We start from the raw sequence: 26,743 nt of genomic DNA, 5'->3' as shown, positions 1-26,743 counted from the left end.
AATTAAACGAAAGCGGAATCCATTGAATATGAATCCGTTGACACATAAACAGAGAAAAGCGATAACGTCGAACACACAAAACCGCAAAATTTAAACATCGAAACCACAATATTTGGCCAACCCCACCGCCCATGACATGCTACCTACGCAAACACAACAACAAAAAAAACATGCATACACTAACCAAAACCCTGCTACTAACCCTAAATTAAAGCACCAAAACCTCACTTGTAGCCTTACACTAAACCCCACATACACAACTATCTATGCACTACCCTTAGCCCCTCCCTAACCCTAACCCTAAGGTCCGTAACTACCGCACACTTACCCTACAGAACTATACCCACACAAAGTAAATATTCCACACACATACACTTAACAAAACCCTACACTAAACCTTACATGCATTACCTATCTATGCACTTACCTTAACCCGCACCCTAACCCTAAGGTCCATAACTATCACACACTTACCTTACAGAGCTATATTGCAGATGGGCCAACTATGACAATTCCGATTTCGCTATTTAGTGTGTTTGACGTTTCTGCATTTTGCTGTTTACGTGTCGACGGATTCGTATTCAACGGATTCTGCTTTTGTTTAGTTAAAGTAGACCCTATTTTCACACACACACACAGACACAGACACGCACGCACATGTGCACACACATAAACACACACACACACACACACACACACACACACACACACACACACACACACACAACTGGGAAAGGCTGGCACAGTTTACCTACTCTGCCACCTCCACCTAGACTATAAGGTAGATTTGCTGCCACGAGAACACCTGAAGCCAGCTTCTTCTGTTAACAGGGTACCCGATTACACTTATTAAAATTAATACATATACAAATGGTACTGTTTAATCAAGCAGCAAGACTTTCAGGAACATGGAGCCGCAGTGTCTCTAAATAAATGCAAGTGCTCTCAAAAATTTAATATTTTCTAAAAGACCAGCCACAATGAAAGGTTTAGATATATTTAATAATAAATAATTAAAAAAACATGAAAACACTGAATATTTATTTACAATAAACATTAACATCTCAATCACAGAAAGTATAAAAAATACAGATGGAAAGTCTCAGAGAGATGCAGAAAAAACATTTAGCTAATCTCACTATATTTTTAACTGACTGAAGAATTACTGTTCCCTGGTTACTTACAAAAGCGAGGCAAGATGAAAATGGATGAATGTCTTGTCAGATCCAAAACCATTGCTCACTCCTCACATCTCTCACTAGTAATCAAATACAATTCCAGTGCTGGCTACAGAATGACATCACATATAGTCACCTGACTCTGTGGTTCCCACACTACCCTCTCACTAGAAACTGAGACAGGATCTGGCACTGATGTGTCACAATACACACATAGAACTTTAGCTAAGGTTTATTACAGCATCTGGTAACTAAAACAATTTCAACACTTCTACCCTTCTTGCAGATACTAATGAGCTATTCTCTGGCACCCCACGGTAGCAATTAGTTCAGTACTAAGGACAATAGAGCATGATCATAGCCCGGGCTTTTCACAAACATTATACCTCTGGCTGCATTCAGACCTGTGGGATAAAATCTTTATGGCCTAAACCAAGTAATTTAATGTCAGGCTATTTTTCTTAAGGTTAGCTGGGCTGAACTTAACCCCCTTCCCTTCCAGTATCCTCTGTTAAAAAATATATATATATATATATATATATATATATATATATATATATATATATATATATATATATATATATATTTCATCAATTACAACAACAATACAGTCTGACATACATGTATATTTCTTTTCTGTCCAGCAGGACCCACTGATGATACATTTTTAACACAAGCAACTTTACAAATATATTTTTAACACAAATATCTGTACAAATCAGTTTGATATTCAAATGACATATAATTCTTTACAAAACTCAAGCTAGCTATGCTGGTATATGTTAAACAAACACTGCCCTACTCCCCCTGGGACAGCTGCCACTACCTCACATCTTCACATTTCTCCCCCCTTTGAAATCTTAACCTGATTTTCAAGTGACCCTGAAGGAACATTGCTTAAGAGAAATGAGCCTGTCTGAGACCACATTAACCAATGCCCTGTCTTGAGAGTATATCTGCATTGGTATTGTTGACCCCACTATGATGCTGTACTGTCATGTCATATGCTTGCAAGCCTAGGCTCCACCATAATAACTTGGCATTGTTGCTGGCTGGCTCGATGTAGCCATGTTATGGGATTGTGCTCTGTAACCACAGTGAATTTCCTTCCATATAGATAGGGCTGATGTTTTTGCAGTGTCCATACTATAGCTAGACATTCTTTTTCTACAGCTGCATAACATTCCTCCCTGGGTTGGAGTCTATGTCTGAGATATACTACAGGTGCACTTCTCCCTCTGTGAAAACCTGGCTGAGTACCTCACCTACCCCATGGTTTAAAGCATCCACCTGAACAACAAATTCTTTACTGTAATCTGGACTGGCTAGCACCAAAGTACCTTTAAGCTTTTGGAATGCCTGCTTGTAGGCTGGGGTCTACACAACCATAGCTAGCCTGTTTTTCATTGTCAGGTCTGTGAAGAGAGCAGCTATTGTACTATAATAATAATTGGAAATGAACATTCTATAGTACCCCACTGTCTCTGAGAATGCTTGGTAACAGAGGCAGGCCATGCCTGAATAGCTTCTACTTTGGCAGGTTCTGGCCTGATCTTTCCACTCCCCACTCTATGTCCCAGGTAGGAGACCTCTGCATACCCACCTGACACTTACTGGGCTTAATGGTCAACCCTGCCCTTTGCAGTCTGCCCAGGATCTCCCTAACATGCTGAAGGTGCTCTTGCCAGGAATGGCTATAAATGGCAATATTGTCCAGGTAAGCAAGGGCATAATCTCCTGCTCCTGCTAAGATACAATCTACCAGCCTCTGGAAGGTCACTGGGGCATTTTTCATCCCAAAGGGCATCTTCATGAACTTGTATAATCCAAAGTGAGTGGTTGACCTATCTTTAGTGGTGGGAGTCAAGGGCACCTGCCAGCAGTCCTTGGTCAGATCAATAGTGGTCAGATACTGATCCCCAACAGCTGCTAGGCTTAATCTGTCCTAGGCATGGGGTAAGTATCTGACTTTGTGTAACTGTTTAGTTTTCTATAGTCCACAGAGAACCTGGTGCTGCCATCCTTCTTTGGTACCAGCAACACTGGGGAGGCCTAGGGACTACTGGACTACTGGATTACCCCCAGTTACAACATTTCCTATATCTCCTCCCTCAGAGTCTGTCTGACTCACTCAAGCACCCTGTAAGGGGCCTGCTTGATAGATCTTTGGGGTCCTGTATCTACATGGTGCTGCACCAGGTGGGTGCACCCAGATTTCCCAGTGAACATGTCCCAAAACTCCTGAAACACTGCTTGGATTTTTTGAACCTGGGTAGGGGATAGCCACTGGGATATTGCTATCCCTTCCACTGAGATCTCATTCCAAGCCTCACTAAGGAGATCAGTCACCAGATTCCAGTCAGACTACTCCTGCCACCCCCTACAAATATTCAGCACAAGGGTCTCCCTATCATGGTAAGGCTGTTATGTCATGTTAACATGGTACAGTTTCTGCCCCTGCTTCCTGCCTAGCAGTTTTACCATTTAGTTAACATCACTGACTTCCCTTACCACTTTGAAGGGTCCTTCTCAAGCTGCTTGCAACTTATTGTGTTGGACAGGAATGAGGACCATAACCTGCAGTCCCACAGAATAGTCTCAGGGTCAAGCATTCTTGTCATGAGATCTTTATTGGCTGTTGGGCTCCTGGCAGGTTCTCCTGGGCCAAGCCCATGAGCTCCCTAAGCCTTGTCCTGAGGTTTAGGACATATACCACAACATACTCCTTGTAGGATTCACATTCACCCTCCCGCTCATCACAAATCAAATCCAAGGGTCCCCTCACCCTATTCCCATACAGCAACTCAAACGGTGAAAAACCTGTGGATTCCTGGGGTATATCTCTGTATGTAAACACCAGATGGGACAAATATTTGTCCCTCTCTCTCTTTAACTGATCTGCAAATGACCTTAATATGGTCTTCAGTGTAGAGATTAACCTCTACACAAGACCATTAGTCTGGGGGTGGTAGAGGGTGGTCTTTAGGTGTTTCACCCCATAGCACTCTCACAGAAAAGGCAGCAGGTCTGACATGAAATTAGCACCTCTGCCAGTGAGTGTTTCTCTTGGGAAACCTAACCTGCTGAAAATATCTAACAAAGCATTTTCCACCTTCTCTGCCTCAATGGAGGACAAAGCCATCACCTCCTTGGGGTATCTAGTAGCATAATCTACTACCACTAGTAAATATTTATTATCTGTGGAACTTGGGGTATTCAGAGGCCCCACAATGTCCATAGCTACCTTCTGAAATGGCTCTTCAATCACAGTCAAAGGCATCAAAGGAGCATTGACTTTGTCTCCTGCCTTGCTTACTTTTTGGCACTGCTCATAGATTCTGCAGTACCCTGTTACATCCCTTGCAATCCCAAGCCAATAAAAGTTCTACATAATACATATCTTGGTATGCTTTATGCCCATATGACCTGCAAAGGGAATGTCATGGGCTATGGCTAGAAGTGCCAGACAGTAGGCTCTGGGCACTACCAACTGCTCTATTACCTCATCCTCTAGTCCACTCTCTATACAGTAACCATTTTTCCAGTATAGAAACTGCTCTTTTCCTTGATAATCAGGTACCTCCTTAGCTACCTCCCTCAAGCCTCATAATGTAGGGTCCAAGAGCTGAGCCTGCCTCAACTTTACCTTTGTGACTCTTCCCAGCTCCCCTTCCACAGGTAGTCTGGTATCCTCTGACAGTGATGCCTCACTGTCAGCCTGGGTACTACCACTCACCTCTGCTCTTGCAGTAACCCTGTCCAAGGGAACATCAGTACCTATCAGCAGTTGTGGGTCAACTTCAGGCTCACTGCTACAGGGTAACTTCCTCCCTGAAATAACCACATCACAAGACCTGCCTTCAGGTGTTGGTCTGTCTGGCTCTCCCCAGGCTACCAGACCCACATGCCTCTCTCCAAACCTGACTGCATGTAACTGCATGCAAACATGGTAGTGCATTATGAAAATCATTCCCTGTCAAGACATCTGCAGGGATATCCTCAAACACACCTATTTGCTTGGTTCCTTTTCCACTCTCCTAGTCAAAATGAACCCTGGCCAAAGGTATTTGGAATGGGGTTCCTCCTAAAGATCTGCCTGGAGTGGACTGCCCAAGCAAGTACTTCTCCTCTTTAACCACTGCAGGCTTCATAATGGTTATGTCAGAGGCTGTGTCTCTCTTGGCAGTGGCCTACTTTCCATCCACTAAGAAAGGATACAAACTCTGGTGATAGTTTGGTACCCCAGTTGTCTCCAGACAACTTACCACTGGCATGCTGTTATTCCCACTTGCTGGCTACCTCATCTTTTGTTCCCCACCTTGCTTCTGTGGACATTTGTATGCTACATGGCCCCTCTGGTTGCATTTAAACCATCTAAACCCTGATCCTGGTCATGTACCTGAACTAGTGGCTTCCCCTTTTACTGGTGGACTCTGTTGGGTGGTTTAGAATGCACATCATGGGTTCCCTTATATCCATGTGCAGCACTGGATATCCCCTTCTCATGCAGTGGTGCCCTGCTTGCCAAGTAGAGATCCCCTTTTCTCTCCAGCTCATCTGCAGAATTACAATCCCAGTCTACCAAAAAGATTATCATGTCCTCAGGCAAAGTGCTAAGGGCTTGTTCCCATATCAGAAGGTCTGCGTCAAAAGGTCTGCCAGCATTTCAAAAGTGGGGAACTGACACCCACTCACACACCTATAAAAATAAGTGCTTAGCTCAACAATATAATCACATACACTGTCATCTGCCCTACTTCTATGCTCAAAAAATGTTTTCTGTAAGCTTCAGGTGTTAACTTAAAACATTCCAATATACATTGTTTAATGTGTCATAATTTAAACAATCAGTATCAGACAATTTAGAAACAGCAGTTACAGCTTTACTGTAAAGTAAAGGAGTCTGGAACAGTACCCAGAGCCCATGGTCAACATCATACTGTTTACATACTCTTTCAAATATATGAATAAAACTATCAAAATTATCACCTTCTGTATACTGTGGAAGAACTTTACCGACCTTTGTTGCTTCTGGGGTTTGGTTATTCCCTTTCCCATTACCTCCGCGTTCCTGTTGAACAGTCAGCATGTCCCTTTCATGCTGACTTTGCTTCTGATTTTCTTCAGCCTCCAAACACCACATTGTCTCTACTGATTCTAATTTTATATGTTTTTCCTCCAGTTCAAGTTTCTTTAACTCTAGATGTGTTTTTAAGTCCATTCAGGAAAAGGTGAACTGTCCTGTTTCTGTGGGGTGCACATTCCCGTCACCAGACTGATTGTCTTCCTGGTTGTTGGTCTGTGCTTCAGCTTTGACTAAGGCTGAAATCATTTCTTCTTTAATCAGGTTGGGATGCACCAGTCCTTTGGGTTTGCATTCCTTAGCCAAATGGTTCACTGTCAGCTTGCCATAATCATCTGCTGACAACCTTGCTTGCTTTCCCTGACTATACTAAACTAAAAATAAATAAATAAATGAAACTGTTGTGAAAAATGAAACTTTGTATGTTTACCTTGTGGCTGCTGAGAGTACACACACCTTTAGTGACAACTGCTTACAGGCTATAGAAGTTCAATTAATATTCCACCACTGCTCACCAATATGTGACATCCCTCCTTTGGGCCATTGATCAAGGAGCCTCAGTCCTCACCACTGACACTCGCTGTGAAATCAATGCTCTCAGTGTCCCTGCTCAAAGTAGCTGTCACATACATGCCAAAGGTGTCCAACAAATCAAATATGAAATAGTAAAAAAACAAAATGAGAGCCAGCCACCACAGTACAAACCAAAAAAAGAAACAGTGAAATAAAATAAAACTTTTATTAAAACAAAAGGTTAGCACTTTCGCATATACTTGAACATTTGGGCCATTTTGTAGAAATATATCAACCAATGCATTAGCTAATCATGCTATGTTCCATCCAGGGCATAATGCTTTTAGGGCTAGGGTGTTACAGTTACTTAGACCTAGTGTTGGAAGGGGTGTCTTTAACACTTACATTGAAATGTGTGAGTTAAAATGTATTATTTCCTTACAAGCCCATAGGTCACCTGGTCTTAACTCTGGGGTTTCACTTCAACCCGCCCTGATCAGGAGGCGGTGACTTTGATTGGTTGTTCATAATTGCTTTAATTGATGTAGACTGATGATTTGCTAGTAATTTTATTAAATCAAATGTTCTTATTGTTCTGTATGGTCTGATGAAGTGGCAACCCCATGAAAGCGCTAATCTTTTGTTTTAATAAAAGTTTTATTTTATTTCACTGTTTCTTTTTTGGCTTGTACCTTGGTGGTTGACTCACATTTTGTTTATTACTACTAAAATGTAAAAAAAAATTAAAAAAAAACATGGTGAAACACTAAAATGCTATTTTTGTGTCTGCTCACAGAGGGACATTAAGATATGCAGGCCATCCTAAATCATGTTTCTTTTGTGGATACTTTTCTCATTTAATTAATGATTCTGACAAGTTACAATGTAACCAGTGTGGGGAGAATGGACATGCAGTAAGAAGATGTGTGGTTGCATGCAGGTTGCATAAAAGGACACTTTTGGATGGATTTCCAACACCAAACAAATAGTAAAAAAGAAGGGGAAAGGGAAGAAAACATAAACAAGGAAAGACAACAAGAGGCTGGGGAAAGGGTGTACTAGGTGAAGAAGAAAAAATATGTAGGACAAAAAGGAGAGAAATTGCATGCAGGAAGAGAGGTCAGAAGAATGGATTGACACTAATATATTTTTTGAAGTTCTAGCAGTGAAGAACCAGATTCTGAGGATCAAGGATTCTTTGTACATAAACCCCAAAATGTAAAAAGAAAGAAAAGCAATAATTATAATGTACTTTCAGTAAATGTAAACAGTATTATTAGCACTGAAAAAAGGATAGGGATACTGGAATGGTGTGCTAAATGTGATGTGGATGTTATTCTGTTACATGATATAAGATACCTGACAAAAACAAAATGTGAGGTGCAAATATAATATGGAACTTAGGAAGTGAAAGTTTGGGTTGGCTCTGTTGTTTAAAAATACAGTAAAAATACCAGTTGTAACACTGGTAAGGATGGGAAGGTTAAGTGTCATGGATGTGAGGTGGAGAGAACATGTTTATAGAATTATAGCATGATATGCATATATAACTAGCAAGGAAATAGGGAATCTGTTTAATCAAATATTAGACTATGTGGTGGCTAACATGAAAATTATAATGATTTAATTAGCTCTGTGGAACAAAGGTCAATGAACTTATTTATAGAAGGGGGCACTTGTATCTGAAATTGATTATTTTGTTTTATCAGAAGGTTGGGGGTAGCAGATACTGTTACAGCTGTAACAGGATTTTCAGACCATTTTGCAATACGGATGGAGGTGATAGAAGAAAGGGAGTATGTTAAAATAGGAAACGGAATAAAAAGAATAAGTGAGTAAGTATGGGATGAAATTGTAGAATGGGAAGTAATACAGTTATGGAAGAAACATGTAAACATGAAGGACGTTTATAAAAAAAGTGGTCCGAGTGGTGGAGTGAACATAAAAAGTATAAAAAGTGTTCTTTTTTTCATCAGGATGATGTCAGAAAGGATGAAAAAGTGAAGTGTTGGAAAATGTATAGAAATGTATTATAAAATTTTAGAGAGTATTACTAGTGAGTATTATGATACAGAAAAAGAAATATAAAAAAGAAATCAAGAAAAAATTGTCATTACTGTTTAGATAGAGATATTATTTGCAAGGGAGAATGGAGAGGATATTTGGATAATAAGACTTTCGGCTTTTCCCGGTTAGGGCCGCCACAACAGAACTCTGGTCCGCTCATGATTGGCAGTGGATTTTTACGGTGCCAAGTTGCCAGCCTGATGCCCAACCTTCAATGAAGGCGTGCCCATTCACACTCACACCTACCTGGATGTCTTTAACGTCACTCGACTGCAGGGAGGACATGCAGACTCCACACAGAAGGCGCACCAGCCGAGAATTGAATGGGAGAACCTCTTGCTGTGAGGCGACAATGCTAACCTCTGCACCACTGCAGCTACTGGAGAGGGTATTTGCATATTTAGGTAAAATAATTAAGTAGGATATTAGTGTAATTATAGAAATGAAAAATGTAAAAACAAATGTAACCAAATTATGGCTATTGTAGTACATCATATGGAAAATAAGAGAGAATGGAAAGTAGAAATAGTTCCAGAATGAGTTAAGAAAAATTTCGAAAAAGTAATTGCTATTGGTGAATTGGATGAAGTACACAGGGAAGAAAATATTGATTTGGTATTAGGTCCAGCTGGTATAGGGTATAGGATGTACAAGAAATTAATGAACTGGCAAAGAGGGAATTGTAGAAGAATGAAATAAAGATTTGGAGACCCATCACAGTAAATAACACAGACTGAAAGTTTTTTATTATTGGAATAATACAGAGGAGAATAGAAGGAAGAATGAGGGATATTATAGAAGAAAGTATGTATGGTATAATAGGGAAAGGATGTCAAGAATTGTAATCGCTGTGAGAAATTGTGCATAATGATATAACTAAAACAGAGGATGTGAAACGTATGCAAAGTGATATTAGCAAGGTATTTGATAAGTAGGATATCATGCTTTGTGGGATGTTATGGAGACATATGGAACAGGTAACAGAATTAGGGGAGTGTGTATATCAGCATATCAGAACAATTGAGTAAGAACATTAGCAAATGAGTAGCTGAGTAAAAAAAATATGCATGAATGTCCTGTGAGTGGAATATTGTTTGCACTGGTGGTGAATGCAATAGTGAGTGAAGTAGCCTATAAAATGAGTAAAGAAATATGCATGAAGTGTAGTATAAGGCAAGGATATCACATGGGTGGCATATTGTTTGCACTGGTGATGAATATAATAGCAAGTGAAATAGCTTATAGGATGCATGATGCTAGATATATGAAGCAAAAGGAGGTGGTGATGCTTGTAGTTTTGACATACGCAGACAATGTAGTTGTAGTTGCTAAGAACTAAGTATGGATGAGGGAAGCATTGGCTTGTCTGAATGGATGCTTAAAGGAAGTGAAAATGACCTTGAATAAAAATAAAAGTAAGGGTTTGGGTGCTGTGGAGAAAATTGTTGGGGGGGTATTTTTCAATGAATTAAATGACTTCTTCTAGACAAGCAGGACTGCACAAACTTCCCACCATAATAGTATGGCACTGCTGAGCTCTCCCTAGACAAGTACTCAATCTTCTTCTTGAAGACCACCATCTGTTAGGCAGAGAAATGCTCATCCAGATCAGGTGGAATATCTCCATTTGTGCTACAACCTTTGACTGGCAGGAATAAGCTCACAAAGGTCATAGTTAAAATCATAGGAACATAGGGTCATAGAAGGTTACTAGGCTAATGGCCCCTGGGTAGTTACAAGCCAAGCTAAGTTCAAGCCATGTTCCCAAGGGGGTCTGGTTCAAGCAGACACTAAAATCAGCACCTACTGCCCCTGTCCAAGAGGGACACAGGTGGGTACTCCCAGGTGAATTTCCAGTTACCCATCAAATTGTCCAAATTATGCTTAAATAGGTCCAATGAATGGCTTTGTTTAACATGAATAGGAAGCTTGTTCCAAAGGTGGGGCAACCTCTGTAAAACAAATCTGCCTCTCCGGCAAATTCTGTTGATGTCACATACCAGGTTAAGGTCCTTTGAGTAAGTAGCCCATGTGCCATTTGACTTGCAAATATGCAGCATTTCCATTAAAGCTGGGTCAAAGATTGCTCTATATGCAGGGCACAGGTTGCCTCTGAGCAGTCTGTACAACTCAGAGTAAAGTGACAAGGATTTCAGTCTGTCTGCACAAGACAGATCTTGAAGACCCTGAATTTTATTTGTAATGAACCTTTGTGGTCTCTCAAATTGCTGCAGATCTTTGGAAAGGAACATACCAAAGGGAGTGTTGTACCCTATTATTGGCCTGATGATGGAAGAGTACAGGGGGTTATAACTTCTTTATTTCTAGAGACAATGCCCTTACTTATGAGATAAGCAATATACAATGGTATTATTACCACTGTGGAGACATGGTGATTGAAGTTCAGCTTGCTGTCGACCTGTGTTCCCAGATCTCTCACCACTGACTGTGTGCTTATGGTATTGCTATTGATGTGGTAGTTTGCAGGAACATCACCCTTGTAGAAGGGGGGGGGGGGTGATAATGCATTTTTTGCATGAAGTTTAAGACCGTGACTTTGGCATCAGTCATTAGTCTGCGTAACACCTTTCTTTCAGGATGATGACATTGCTAGAGGTTTCAATGATCACGCCCAGTTTGCAGTCATTGGCAAACTTTGTCAGCCAAAGTCCTTTACTTTAAGCCTGTGCTTTGGAGAAATAGTTTTCGAAGAGTAGGGGTCTCAGAACCGATCCCTGTGGAACACCACTGGTTATGGGTCTGCTGGAGGAGGTGGAGTCCCCTATTTTGACCATATAAGTTCTATCAGTGACTCATTTTGCAACCCACCTGACAATATATGGGTTCATACATAGCTGGGTGAGTTAACAATGATGTCTGAGTGACGAATTGTGTCAAAGGCCTTGGTTAAGTCTAGGTAGACCATATGCACAGATTTGCCCTCAACTAGGGCTTTGGTGACTGTCTGGAAGATGTCCCCCAAGTTTCACAGGCATGATCTCCCCTTGACAAAGCCAAACTGGGTGGGGTCAAACATTTGGAGAGTTCCTATATCTTTGTTAACAAGGTCCATGATGATTCATTCCATGGCCTTGCAGATAAGACTGGTCAGGCTAATGGGTCTGTAGTTCCTGGGGTCCATGGATGCACACCCTTTGTGTAAAGGGATGACAGTAGCTGTTTTCCATTCCACTGGGATGAAGCCAGTGCTTTGGCTGTGATTGAAAAGCATGCCCAATGGTGATGGTAATTCCTGTTTTAACCCATGTAGAACACAGCCCGGTGACAAGTGAACTGCTCATATGCAGCCTGGGACAAAAGTGTTAAGGTAGTCTAGGTCTGGTTATAGTCATTAACCCATTCATCAGGACAGGTAGCTCTACAATTCTGAAGTATGCCTTATAAAACAGGATTTAAAATGTCTGAGTTGATAAATCCAAACTTTCTGCAATGTACAAAGCCCATGACAGGAGATTTCACCCAAGCAGGTTGACAATGAACTAAATAATCAAGTGATCCGAACATGTGACAGATTATAATCCAAGTTCCTGGCAAAGACAACAAACTGGAAGATTAAGTTGACAGTATGCCAGAAAATATGGGTAGCACAAGTAATCAACTGAGAAAACCCAAGTCTACTCATAATACACAGGAATTTTTTAACAGGAGCCACAGACTCCTTGCATACTGAAATGTAGAAACACCCTAGATAATCCATCTGGGGGATGTGAGCACCAGAGCAACAAGGTAATTGATCAACTCTTGAAGGCATGACATTATACTACCAGGTGGATGATATATGAGGTATCTCTGGTTTGCTCCTACTCCCATGGCATACCAAAAGGAAAAGGTATGAAGACCCCTGACCTTATTCAGTGCAATGAATAATCTGTACAATCATTCTAGTTTTCATTATATCTGCAACCAGTGGCAAAATGAAAAACAGAAATGTTTAGCTAACATTTTAAAACAACATGCTTCAATAAAAGTGCATTAAGATGAGCTTACAACTTTACTTTTCTTAATCATTAGAGGTGTTTTTAGGTTCTCTCTCTGCTAATATTCATATGTTTGCTGTAATTCAGAAACACCATACATACCTTAAATGGTTATTTTTCATAAGGTCAAGACAACTATCTAATTTTTTTCAAGATAGAAACACTGGTGACAGCCTTGGAAATATAAAGACCGCATAACAGGAAATGTACCAAAAACCCTAATAAGTAGTTTTACATATGCATTTCCCAATCGTAATAGAAAACTATCTTTTTGGAGTATGTTTTTCAATGCTTTTTTAATTATTACATTGGAACAGAATGCAGAGTAATAAAGAAGGCACATAAATGCATAAATACTGCACCATCTTCAGTATTAGGATATAGACCATAGTGATAAAAGCTATTGTTGTCTACTAAATATTGAAGCAAAAAAAAAAGTGTCACATTTTCATGTAAATGGATCCTGCAATCTATCTTATTTTTGAATGTCAGCATCAACATTATGAATTAAAGTTTAATTTTACAGCCAAGGGAAAATCACATTTTTTTTCAGTAAACTGAAAAAAATGAGACACAAGTTGCATTTCACGGCAGTGGCAAATAATGCAGTTTCAGTTTGCCTGCAGGCAACATAATGGCCACTAGTATCCAATGTCTTGTGAAGGACTTTGTTACAGAGTTAATTTAATTTCCTATCAGTCATTCTGCAGAGCTTCAGTCAACAGGGAAGATGACCCTCCCCCATGCCAGCACCATTGCACAGTAACACACAGGCACAGATGTGACTGAAGTTACTTCCGTAGAAAAGCTGACATGGGCAGACGCTTTTGGAATGCCTTGAATGCATTCATTCTAAATTCAGTTCTCTACAATAAAGTTGATGTTACTGCACATATTTGGAGCCCTGCTGTTGATCTCAGCAGTCTTCATATTAACAATGCTTTATCTACATTTGCACCAAGCTGTCTGTCTGACAGAAAGGGAGGGTTAGGTTACACAAAATGTTAACCAGCCAAGAAACATTTATGTGCACCAAGCTGTCCGTCTGACAGAAAGGAGATGCTAGGTTACAAAAACTATTAACCGGCCAACAATCAGCAAAATTTTGATGTTTAATATATGAACCAATGCATATCTCACAAAAATGACAAAACTTAATATAGTATGCCTATTAAAGCTACTTACAAGAAAACTGGGGAAAGGTTTTAAACTCAGAAATAATGTGTAAGTTTAAATGCTATTTGTGCTCTTATCTGCATCGTTCATTTATCAGAAAGCTGACCTATGCCTGGAATTGACTTTTATAGCCTATTCATTGGTTTCTGTTCAGCAACTTCCTCAACACTTAGAATGTTACTGCTTCACAAAGCCACAAATAATATGAGTCATTTATCTTTCCAATATATTTGAAATTTTTGTTTCTCTTCCCTCATTTCTTTTTCTGATATGCTCACAGATTAGCTGGTTCATCAGTCTAGCAGTTAGTGCAGAGAACTAAGGCTATGATGTGTTAATGGGCTGTTTCCTGTAGCCCTGGGTCTGACTCCATTTGCCTGCTATATGAGTCTAAGCAAGTCACATAACCAGACTGATCTTTAGGGCATTTAGGAGATTAGGTTAGTCTCTTCAGTGGCCTCCTAGACTGCATACCTAGTAGATACCTATCAGTATTAACATTTTTACTACAGGCAGCAATTTCCTTAGTCTCAACCAGGATCATATCAATACTGTAAATAAGACTTTCTGTGTTTGTACATATACAATACATACCTAATATCACCTGTTCTAAATGTTTTAATACATGCAGTGTCCTTGCTCTACTCAACAAATGGCTAAATAATATTCTTAAAATATCAAGGTTCGTATTAAAGAACCTCCAGATAACAAGCCTATAGCACACGGAGGGCATCAATTGCAAACTCTGGGGAAAAGATATAGAGGTTTATGGTCAGGTTTCCTATCATAACCAGCTTATCGTGTTTGAGATGTTGATGTCAGGAATTCCATATCAAAGAACAAAGCTAGAAATGTGAATATTGGTATATATGTTGAGAACACACAGTAAAAGGCTAATTTTCTTAGTGCATGAAGTTTTATCTACAGCATGTATTCCCAGTTATGGAAAATTTTTCAGGAGAATGAATTGTCTTTGAAAGCTGATAAACCATATAGCTCTGTCTAACAGACAGCAGCATACCTTGCAACTTCTTTGCTTAAGAAATCTGTGCAAATCCAAATATAATGGGGGTAACGGATCAAAATCAGGGATAGTTATTAAATATTGCTCTAAATCATGTAAAAAGTCAATAGGACAACAGGTTTTACATTAACATGGATTTTCTGAACAATAAGAAGTTCAAAATTATAATGTCTGGCATTATTGACTAACTGCAATCCTCAATGATTTACCAGAAAAATCTAGAATTTTACAAGGAAAAAGGCAAAAATATTAGGCAAAATCAGGAACAGTTGAGAGGTATGGACAGCAGGCAGAAATGAAGTGCCCTTCTGCAGAACTAACAGTTTTAAAAGCTGTTAGGTAATTCACTCTGACACAAAAGTTGTTTTACCTTCTGCCACTATTCTTTGCCAGATGGCTCTAGCCCGTCTTTCTTCCCAGAATTATAACCAATCTTAACAGCATTTGAGTGTCCTTAATAAACTTTTATTAAGTGCTCTTAAATGCTGTTAAGATTGGACCTCAAGCTTGGGAAGCAGTTAACAAGTTTATCTTTTTCACAATTTCAGAATATAATTGTGAAGGCTGCTAGCCTAGCTAGATATAATTTTATAGATAATTCTGTCATTGCAAATATTAATATAAGCCACAGGCTTGTTCTTTTAAATGTAAGAAAATGGTGTTAAATTTTGAACGTCAAAAATGTAACAACAGTGCACTCTGCTGGAAGAAAGCCGATAAGTCAAGCATTGTATGGCTGTTTGATCTCAAACTCGGAGCCATGATGTCTGGAACAGCAGATTCTTTCTATTGTTTTGAGACCAGAGTTAATTGCTAGATTTTACATAAATAGTGTCTTTAATTGCTGTGGTTTCCTGACCAGGTGCAAGATCAAAGCTATTTTAAACTCTGAGTTTTTGTTAGCCTGGGAACCAGAGAAAAATGTTGTAATCTAAAATGAGACAGCAGTGATGTATTATCAATTTAAAAGACTGTCTCAGAGAGAGAGAGAGAGAGAGAGAGAGAGAGCATTTTGGATTTTGTCTAAAGCTGACAACAACTCACCAGTGCTCTGCTTTTGCTCTATATGTAAGTCTATTTAGAACTGTGATTGCTCTTAGGAAAATATAAAAAATAGTAAGTTTAGTGTAGCTGTTTTCTATAGTTATGTCAGAACTATTTTACAGTATTATTTTAAGCATTTTCCTGTGATGTCTGAACTCTTGACTAGCACTGTGTAGTAAGAAGTATTGTCTTGTGTTTTATTATTTATTATTAAATATTTTTAAACCTTTCAACTGTGGCTGTTTTGTGTAGACATAATTTAAGCTCTAGAGTACTTGCATGTATTTAGTGATACCGTCTAAGCCACTCCAATAGCTTTAGCCTTGGGTTACACTTACTATTTGGGTAACAGTAATATTGCACAGTGAGATTGGTCACCTTTTGGGAAAGGCCTTATAGTAGCTGATATTAGTAGTTTTTGGCAGTGATTACTACCTTATAGCCTGGCAGAATGGGGGCACAGCTGGAGAACCTGTGCCAGCTTTCCCCAGGAGTGTCTGTGTGTGTGTGTATCTAAATCAGATCTTAAAGTGTTTGTGTCAGCTACTTGGGCAGGGACATGAAGCACTGGTTGGACAGAGAGGGTGCTGGTGATTTTAGCTTGACCACTAGGCTAAGATCTGGACCCTATAGCTGTGCCAGTGGGGAGTCTTATTGGGGATCTTGAGAGAAAGGGAGAAACCAGCCCCAGACTGACTGTTATCTCTGTGTGCTCTTAAGGGAAATTGTACTTTACTGTGTGTACATTTGTTATCCTTCCCAATGTGGACGCCCCTCAGTGGTGTTAGTGGTGAGATTGAGGCTCCTTGATTACTGGGCCAGTGCACAGGTGTCACAATAAGTATTGCTTTCCATGCACTATAACCTTGTTATGCACCTCTCTGAAATCAAATAACTGCATAACTAGTTGCTTATAGATGATATACACTTGTCTCCTGCTAGATCATACACAGCAACAATCACAAAACAGCAATAAGAACCTGACAGCTTCTAAAAACTGTAAAATATTTCTTTCTGCCACACTAAAAAAATAAAAAAAGTATAACAGCTTTTAAAGCTGTTAGTCTGTCAGAGAGACATTTATCTTCTGGCCACTACCTGTGTGGAAATTCTAAGTGTTTTATAGCTTTCAAAACTGTAAAACACTTCAGAGCAGCTGAATCTCTATGTACTAAAAACAAATAGTAGGAAGTAAAACTTTTAACATATGATGGGATTAGACACAGACAGACAGAGGGAGTGGTGGATGGTGAAAGATCGGATTATGCCAGTGATGGGAGAAAGAAAATATGAATGTTAAAGGGTGTCAGTTATGGGGGAAGTAAAAGACAGTTTGGGAGTTGGGAATGGTTTTACTCTCGGGTCATTTGGTAATACTTTTCTTAGTCTATAGAAGTGTTTTTGCTTCTTCATTAACTGACCTTATCATCTCTGTATATATTCTCTGATCAAAAATATATATTCAGCGCAAAATACATCTTACCTATACCTTGTTTAATTCCATGAATGATTCATACATTCCTATCATGTTTCATTATGCTTTTGCTCTCTTTCAGGGTATGTATGTTTAACACCCCTCCTTGTATGGTCACTTGTGCATCTTAATATCATTGTAAGACTGCATAGCAAAAGGTGAGTTTTTTGTATTGCATGAAGTTTTATCTGCAGCATGTATTCCTTGGATGACTTCGTTATCATTCTTTTCTTTATTTACAATACCGTGGTCTACATAACTGATATAAGTAACTCATAGGGGTGATTAATATATGATATACACCCCTGCAGCTGAGAGCTACATTATTTATTTTTCTCTTATGTTTCTGTGGAGTCAAGCTGATTATAGGGGAATAAAAAGCCATAATGCTGGTTTCATTAAGACTAAAACTTAATGTTTTCTGAAAGCATGTAGGTTGTTTTTCGCATCTGAGGGGCAATAAATATAAAAAAGAAACAGACACCAGTTAGTGTAAGCAGGAGCCCAGGCATCTCAGCATGGATAGCCTTAAATTTAGGTCAGATAGTGCCTGTATCTGCAGCTGTCTATTAGGAGAATTGTTCCTGCTAGGAAGGTTAAACATCATTATATGAAGATGTACATAGTTGTTTGTAATTGTATTAAGTTGACAAGTTCTGGGGGTGTTCTGGGGTGTGTTTTTTGAGGGCATGCATTAAAAATCTTTTGTAAAAAGTGACAACAGCTCAAATGGAGAGGACAAGAAACAACTATGTAAAAGATCAACTTGCCAAATTTTATTTATTTATTTATTTATATTTGTTGACCGGGAGTGTCCGACTGGACATAGGTCCATTTTCAGCGGAGGACCGGGGAGAAAAGCTCCACAGTTAAAATAAACAGACAGTAGTTACATTGGATTACATAGGGTTGGAGTAGATTCTGGAGGGATGGGACATTTAGTGGATGGTTTACTAGTTTGTGGGCAAGTGAGAGTTGATACCATTGAAGGAGGGAGTTCAAGCCAGCCCAGTTCAGCAAGTGAGAGACAGTGGTGACTACAGTAGGATGCCCCTGTGGCAAATTTGGCGATTTTGTTGTAGCAGGTCTCTAGCTTGTTTAGATCGCATTGCCTTAGGTTGGTATATATTGGAGAGGCATAAAGTAGGGTGGAGATAAGGTGGGAATTTGCTATTGAAATCTTTGCTGCTTTGGTGAGAAGTTGCTTATTTCTGTATAACTCTCCTAGTTTTTTTGTGGACTTTTTTATGGTCATGGATATGTGAATGTCAAATTTTAGTTTATTGTCTATTTCCACTCCTAGCAATTTGGTGTGTTCAGTTGGGTATATAGTGGTGTTGTCTTTTGCTGTGATGTTAAAGTGAGAGTTGTTTTGAATATGTTTGGTGGGTTGGAAGATGAGTAGTTTAGTTTTTGTTTGGGTTGAGTATTAATTGGGCATCGGATAACCAAGTTTCAACTGAGGAAAAGGCTTTCTGTGTGACTTTTTGCAGATTGGGTAGGGACTGGGCTGAGCAGATGATGGTTGAGTCATCTGCGTATTGTATGAGTCTGCCATGTTTGGTGGCAGAGGCTAGATTATTGGTGAAAACAGAGAAGAGTAGGGGTCCAAGGATGGATCCTTGGGGAAACCCTATGGAGACAGGTAGTTGGGGAGATATGTCATTCTGCCATACAACAGATTGTTGGTGGTCAGGCAGGTAACTCTGAAACCAGTTGGTGACTGATTGTGAGAAGGATAGGTTATTGAGGACAGAGATAAGTTGTTTGTGTGGGACCATGTCAAATGCTTTAGGTAGGTCTAGGAAAGTAGCAGAGGAGAGATAGCCATTGCTTTGTGCTGAAGGATAGTGTTAGTAAAGGTAGTAAGGCAGTGGTGGTGCTGTGGTTTGGCCGGAAACCATGCTCAGTATTGAAAAGGAGGTTGTTAGTAAGGAGGTAGTCTGAGACCTGAGAGTGTATGCATCTCTTTAGTATTTTGGAGAGTGGAGAGAGAATAGCTATGGGTTAGTGGGTGCATGTATCACAATAGCCAGAAACAGATATATAAAAAAGCTGTCACATATAATAGTTGGGAATACGTTCTTATCATAATGACACCACTTTCCATATTATCATGGAATGTGACTGGTCTCACAGGTATAGATAAAAAGGAAAGAAACACTGAATTATATTAAGAAATGCAGAATGTGAAGAGTAATGCTACAAGAGATTCATTTGGAAAAAACTGAGCATGTTTATTTGATGAAGAAATTATTTCAGGATGGTTATTCAGCAGAATATCAGGGACAAAAGAAGGGGCATAGTTACATTAATTGCTAGTAGAGCTCCAATAGTGATAGAATAGGAAAAAAGATAATAATAATATATTTGTAGCAGTAAGGGGCTACTGGCGAGGGAGGAGGATTATACTGACATGTATTTATATTCCATCAAAAATTGCTATTATACAGCTTAAGAAATTTTGAGGAGAAATAATTAGCTTTCAGCAGAGAATATAACTTTTAGGTGGGGAATGGAATTTGATTTGCAACACTGAGGATGCACAGGGTGCTAGAAGAGAAAATATAACAAAAAAGGGTAAATTTCTGAAGAAATTTATGAAAATGTTTGGTATAGAAGATGTGAATTCAATAGTAGTAACTCAGATAGGATTTTCATATTATTTCCCCAAGGTAGAATAACTGGGCTGGGGTAGACTAGACAGAAATTGTATTTCACAGGAACATGTGTATTTAATTGAGAGCTTTAATGCACATTCAATAACTATTTCAAATCTTCTGCCAATAATAACTAAAATAAAAATGTAGAGTAATGAAGTAAAAGGAGACACTGGTGCTTCTGCACCTACTTGTTAAAAGGAGAGGAATTTAAAGAATGGGTAACAGAAATTATTAGAGAGTTATTAGGGAAAGTGGAAAGTACTTCAGAATTTACAGCTGGTGAGTGGGATAAAATGAAAGTGGAGTTTAAAAATGGGGTAGAAATAAAAGAAAAAGAGATATGGTTAAGAGGTAAATAATTATTTAGAGAGGCTGCCAATGGTTAAAGTACTGCAGAATAAAGGGAATCTGACAGAGCAAGAAGAGGTGCAATTGCAGAGTGCTAACAAAAAATAAAGGTAAGCATCTGTTTTTTGATAATAGCTTTAGAACACAACAACTTTTAGTATTATTACTTAGGCAACAGAAAGTAGAAAGAGTTTATGCCAAACTTAGGGAGTCTACAACAAGAAAAATAATCAGAGATCCTGTAGAGGTGTTAGACATATTTTGGAAATGTTATGAAAATGTGTATAAAGCAGAAAAATGTGGAAATCAAGAAAAAGCACAAATGGAAATATTTATGGAAGATTTAAATATGTCAAAGTTTAGAGGTGGGTGAGACTCAACAATTAACAGTTAAGATAGGAGGAGATGAGATAAAAATGGTGTTATATAACCAATCTGCAGGAATATCTCCATGAATAGATGGTATTCCTGTGTAAGTTTAAAAGCTAGGAGGGAGAAAGTGATAAATGTCTGGAAGGTCTTGTTTAACAGTATTTTAAAAGGAGGGGAAACCATCAATATTCTGAAAAAAAAGTTGTGGTGGCTGTAATACCTAAAGACAGTAACAATCCATAAGATCCAGCTTCATATAATCCCATTTCAATTTTAAACCATAATTTTAAAGTGCTTATGTTTATAATGGTTAAGAGAATGGCAAATATGCTGCCAAATATATAGCTATGTATCAGTGTGATTTTGTGTAGGGGAGGCAAACATTTGACAACACTAACAGAGCAATGATGATCAAGAGGGAAGCAGAATGTAAGTAAATACTGCTGTTGCTGGCGGGTCTTAATGCAGAGAAAGCATTTGACAGAGTGAGCTGGGATTTTATGAGTAGTGCAATGGAAGCATTTGCATCCATGTTACAATAATAATGTTACTTAGGAGGATATATGAGGGATTGGAGGCGATGATGCAAAACCAATCTGAAGGTATGTCTCCAGAAAGAGATGGTATTCATGTGGAAATTTGGAAGCCAGGAGGGAGGAAAGTGATAAAGATCTGGAAGGTTTTGTTTGACAGTATTTTAAGGAGGGGAACCACCAACATCCTGGAGAAAAGCTGTAGTGGCTATAATACCTAAAGACAGTAAAGACTAATCAGATCCATGGAGGGCTCCTCCCTGATAAGTTGTGTCTGAACAGAGGAACCAGGCAAGGATGTCCTCTTTTCCCTTTGTTATTTGCATTATATTTTGAACCATTGGCAAAGAAAATAAGGGCATTAGAAATTCAAGGATATAATTGGTATGGTAATCAAGAAAAGTTGGCTTTATTTGCAGACAGCACTATTTTGTACCTGATAAAACCAGAAAAGATCATGTCAGTTTTGTGGAACATTCTGAGACAGTTGCAAGTTTTTTGGGATATAAAATTAATGAAGAAAAAACAAAGGCTATAGCTGTAAACTATGTACCCGCACTTGAATTCATTCATCAATAGCCTTATTTATGAGGACATGATAAAATGAAGTATTTATGGGTCTTCTTTCGGCTTTTGCCGGTTAGGGGTCGCTACAGCGGAACTCCGGTACGCTAATGATTGGCAGTGAATTTTTACGGTGTCAAGTTGTCAGCCCAGCACCCAACCTTCAAATAAGGCACACCCATACATGCTCGCACCTACCTGGATGTCTTTCAATTCACTCAACCGTGGGGAGGAGATGCAGACTTCGCACAGAAGGTGCTCCAGCTGAGAATTAAACCGGAGAACCTCTTGCTGTGAGATGGCAACGCTAACCACTGCACCACTGCGGCCCTTTCAAAATTAAGTATTTAAGTTAAAAATTATTCTGTTATGGCAGCTAAGGATATATGGGAAGAGAATAAACAAAAAAATAATACAAAAACTAAGAAATTGAAAGCTCTTGTCTATAGATATGGATAGCAAGAGACAAGCAATAAAATATTTTTAGTCCCTTTAGTTTTATGAACAGGTCAGGCATATTTTTATCAATCAGATGAGAATTTTTGGATAGTAATTAACAAAGAATTGAAGGATTTTATCTGGGAGGGGAAGAGGGAAAGAGTCAAGTGGGATAAGATGATCCTTCAATAAAACAAGGTGGTTTAATATTACTTGATTTGAAGGGATATTTTAGAGCTACACAGTTAAGGCTCTTATACATAACACAAGCAGAAAGCTACAATTCAAAGTGGAAAGAGATGATGATGAAGCAGTAAGGATATACAAGAAATAAGGAGAGAATGGGATTTTGGATACAGATCCTTAAGGTGAATTACAATAGTCATACATAATATTATATGCATAAAGAATATACAAATGAACACAGTAATTAGAACTGTTCATAGAGATCCATGCAATATAACAGAAGTAAACAGGATATATTACTGTGCGGCTAAATTAATAACTGATAAAGTTCTGCCACAAGAACACAGGGTAGTGAGGGAAAGGAAGGGGAGAAATCGAATATCATCATGGAAATATCGAACAGAGAAAACTATAAAGCAGTTACGACAAGAAGTGTCACTGTTAGAAACTATAGAAGAGGGAACAGATCAACAAAAATACTAAGAAAGATAGATGTGATAAAAGCAATGTGCAGTATTAGAACAGACCAGGATCTATCATGCACTATTACAAATAACAAACTAAAAATTTCAGCACAGGTAGAAAAACTTAGATGATACCAAGATAAATATAAAGGAAAAGTACAAAATAAGCAATTTATTGATGACCCAAAAAAGTTTTATAGAGAATTGGGAAACAAGGTAAAAGGAATTGAAAGACTGTCAAAAAAAGAAGAAATAGATACATTTTGGAGAAGTATCTATGAAGATCCCGTGGAACATAACAAAGATGCTAAATGGATAGAAGAAGTTAAAGAAAGAATAGGAAGTTTAAGGGTACAGGATATGACAGTGAAAGAGATTAAAACAAAGTTAAGAAAAGCCTCTAACTGGAAAACCTCAGGCCTAGATGCAGTACTTAATTTTTGGTTGAAAGTATTAACATCTTTGTATGAAGATTTAGCCATGAGTAAGAACTATTTATATCCACACCCCGAACAGACACCAACCTGGTTAACAACAGGAAAAACAATGCTCCTACTTAAGAGTGAACCTGCAAGCTACCCTAAAAATTATCGACATTGCCTTCTGACAACATATAAGCTATACACGGAAATTGATGCTGACAGAGTTTATAGTAATTTAGAAGAAAACTCAATTTTGGCAGTAGAACAATAAGAACAAAAGGGCAATAAAGGAAAGTCATATGGAACAAAGGATCATTTGTTGTTAAATAAAGTCATAGTGGAGAACTGTAAAAAGGGGAAGAATCCATGTATGGCATGGATCAACTACAAAAAAGCATTTAATAGTATCCCACATTCATGGATAAAAGAGTGCTTAGAAATGTATAAGATACACCCCACACTGATCGACTACATTACAGTGACCATGAAACAGTTGAGGACCACTTTGCATTTAAGCCATGATGAAGGACAAATTATTATCCCAGGAATAAAAATTCAAAGGGGGATATTCCAGGGTGACTCTCTGTCACCAATGTTATTCTGCCTTGCCCTTAACCCATTAATCTGTCTACGTAACAACTTAGGCCATGGCTATAATTTGGCTCCTAGAAAACAACAAATTATAAAGACTTCTCATCTTCTCTTTGCCAATGATTTAAAACTGTATAGCTCATCAGATGCGGAACTGAAAGCACAACTGCAAGTTGTCAAAACTGTTTTAGATGATGTAAGAATATCATTTGGTTTGAACAAATGTGCAAAAGCAACCTTTAACGCAGGAAAACTGCAGCACCAGGAAAACATCATTTTGGGACAGGAATGTGATATAAAAGAACCAGGGGCGGCCCGTGCTATTGGACTGCCGGACTGCAGCCCCCTCAACTGTAAAATAAAAAAATAAAACTAAAAAGAAATAAAACGAAAAGAAAAAAATGTTTAAAAATTCACGGACTTCGCGCATGCGCACTAGTCCGGACTGCTGCTGAGAGTCTGGAGCATGCGCAGATTGTCTCAGCAGCAGTCCTGATTAGGAAACATGAGGAACGGAGCTCCCAGAAGTCTATGCAGTTTTAAACTGCATAGACTGTCCTGGGAAAACACGTCGGGTTGGACTGCAACGTCAGCAGTCTGGAATTTGCTGCAGTCTCGTCGGGAAGATCTCACGGGTCATTTTGCGCAGGGTTTTGATGTATTGGTTTCACTTGCAGGGATCGAAGGATCTTGCGGGTGGGTTTTGGATGTATTTATGGTGGTTTCACTTGCATCAGGCAGGGTTTGGATGTATTTATGGTGGTTTCACTTGCATTGGATTTATGGAGAGGGATCGGGGTTTTGATTTATTTATATGGAGAAGGACAAGAGCTACTACAGGTAAGTGGGGGTGTGTATGTGTGTGTGTGTGAAAATGCCCCAGGTGCAATATACTGGTGGTTAGACTCATGGTGGTGTGGTAGGGAATATCTCAGGCTTGAACCCTGTACCTTGTATGCAGGTGTTAAAGACCTGAATTCCCTATCCACCACCATTTGTAAAAAATTGCAGATTTTTGCCTCATATTTGATCTGATCTGTTCCTCATAATATCTGTGGTTTGTAAATTTTGCAATGCTTGATATTTGATGGTGCAGTGGTAGCATTGTTAACTCATAGCTGCAGGTTCTCAGGTTTGATTCTTGGCTGGGGTTCCTTCTTTGTGGGGTCTGTATCTTCTCCCTGTGTTTGTGTGGGTTTGCTTTTGTGTCCTCCCATGTTACAAAGACATGTCTGCATTATTTCTTCCTGGGCCTGTGCTGAAAATTGTTTTTTGTTCCAAGTCAGACTGTCCTGATTAACAATTGTTAAATAAAATTGACAGGCATTTGAATTTCAGACTTCAGGTTTCTGAATGTTTTAATTCCTTACATATTTGATGGTGCAGTGGTAGTATTGTTGCCTCACAGCTATAGGTTTTTCTGGTTTGATTCTTGGCTGGGGTGCCTTCTGTGTGGAGTCTGCATCTCCTCCCTGTGTTTGTGTGGATTTGCTCTGGTGCCCTGCCATTTTACAAAGACGTGTCTGCAGTATTTCTCCTTGGGCCTCTGCTGAAAATTGTTTTTGTTCTGTCAGAAGTAAAATTGACAGGCATTTGAATTTCAGACTTCATGTTCTTCAGAAAATACATAGTGACACAACCTACAACCTTTTTATTCTAGCAATTTTCTAAGTTTATAAGATGAATATTTGAAATTTGTCCCTATTTTTGGGACTGTATTCCCCCATTATTGGCTTCGTCCAGGTTTTTTGTGCTAAGGTTGACAGCTATGGCAAGAACCGAATACAGTGAATATGTCTGAGGGCTGTATTCCCTCATTACTGGGTTTGTCCAGGTGTTTTGTACTAAGAGGTTGACAGCTATGGTGAGAACTGAATTTACTAAATGATAGCTATTTAAATTTCAGTCTTCCTCTCTTTTACAAAACAGCTGATTTGGTGTAGTGGTATGTTGCTCTGACTGTTTTGCACAGGGACCTTGGCAGTAAAATGTATGGTGGTAACGCAGCATTTCTCTTTCACAAAGCAGCTGATTTGGCGTAGTGGTATGTTGCTCTGACTGTTTTGCACAGGGACCTTGGCAGTAAAATGTATGGTGGTAACACAGCATTTTATTCTAGCAACTTTCCAAGATTATGCAAGCAATGTTTAATGTGTCCCTGGTTTTTGGGCTTTTGCCCCCCCCCCCCAATAAATTGTGGCTTTTTCCAGTTTTCTTATGCTGCGAAGTTGAGATGCAGTTGAGTATTGAGTAGATTTTACAAAGAGCTGAGAGCTGCAGGGGAACAGAAGTTTAGTGTTGCTTAAGTGAAGTTGGTTTGCCTTGTTAATAGCACAAAACAGGTTGTGTACTTGCTTTTGATGCAGAAGGCTGTGGGTTCTACTCCCACAAGGGGTGGATGCTGCTGTACTGAGAATGTTCTCCTTGGTGAAGATACTAACTATGAGTCTGTTATCAGTTTGCCATCCATTTCCTCTTGCAATATTACTAGCTTATCATTTTTTAATGTAATATAGGCAATTTATTCCTGAGGGGCAACAGACACTTTATTTTTCGATGAAACCATGAAATATAAAGCTGTTTGCTAGCAGCAACCTCTTCATTA

Source organism: Protopterus annectens, chromosome 11.part0 (assembly GCF_019279795.1).
Source record: "Protopterus annectens isolate FY-2018-M chromosome 11.part0, PAN1.0, whole genome shotgun sequence".
Taxonomy (NCBI): domain Eukaryota; kingdom Metazoa; phylum Chordata; order Ceratodontiformes; family Protopteridae; genus Protopterus; species Protopterus annectens.
The sequence above is the reverse complement of the archived record's forward strand: the minus strand, read 5'-3'. Positions refer to the sequence as shown.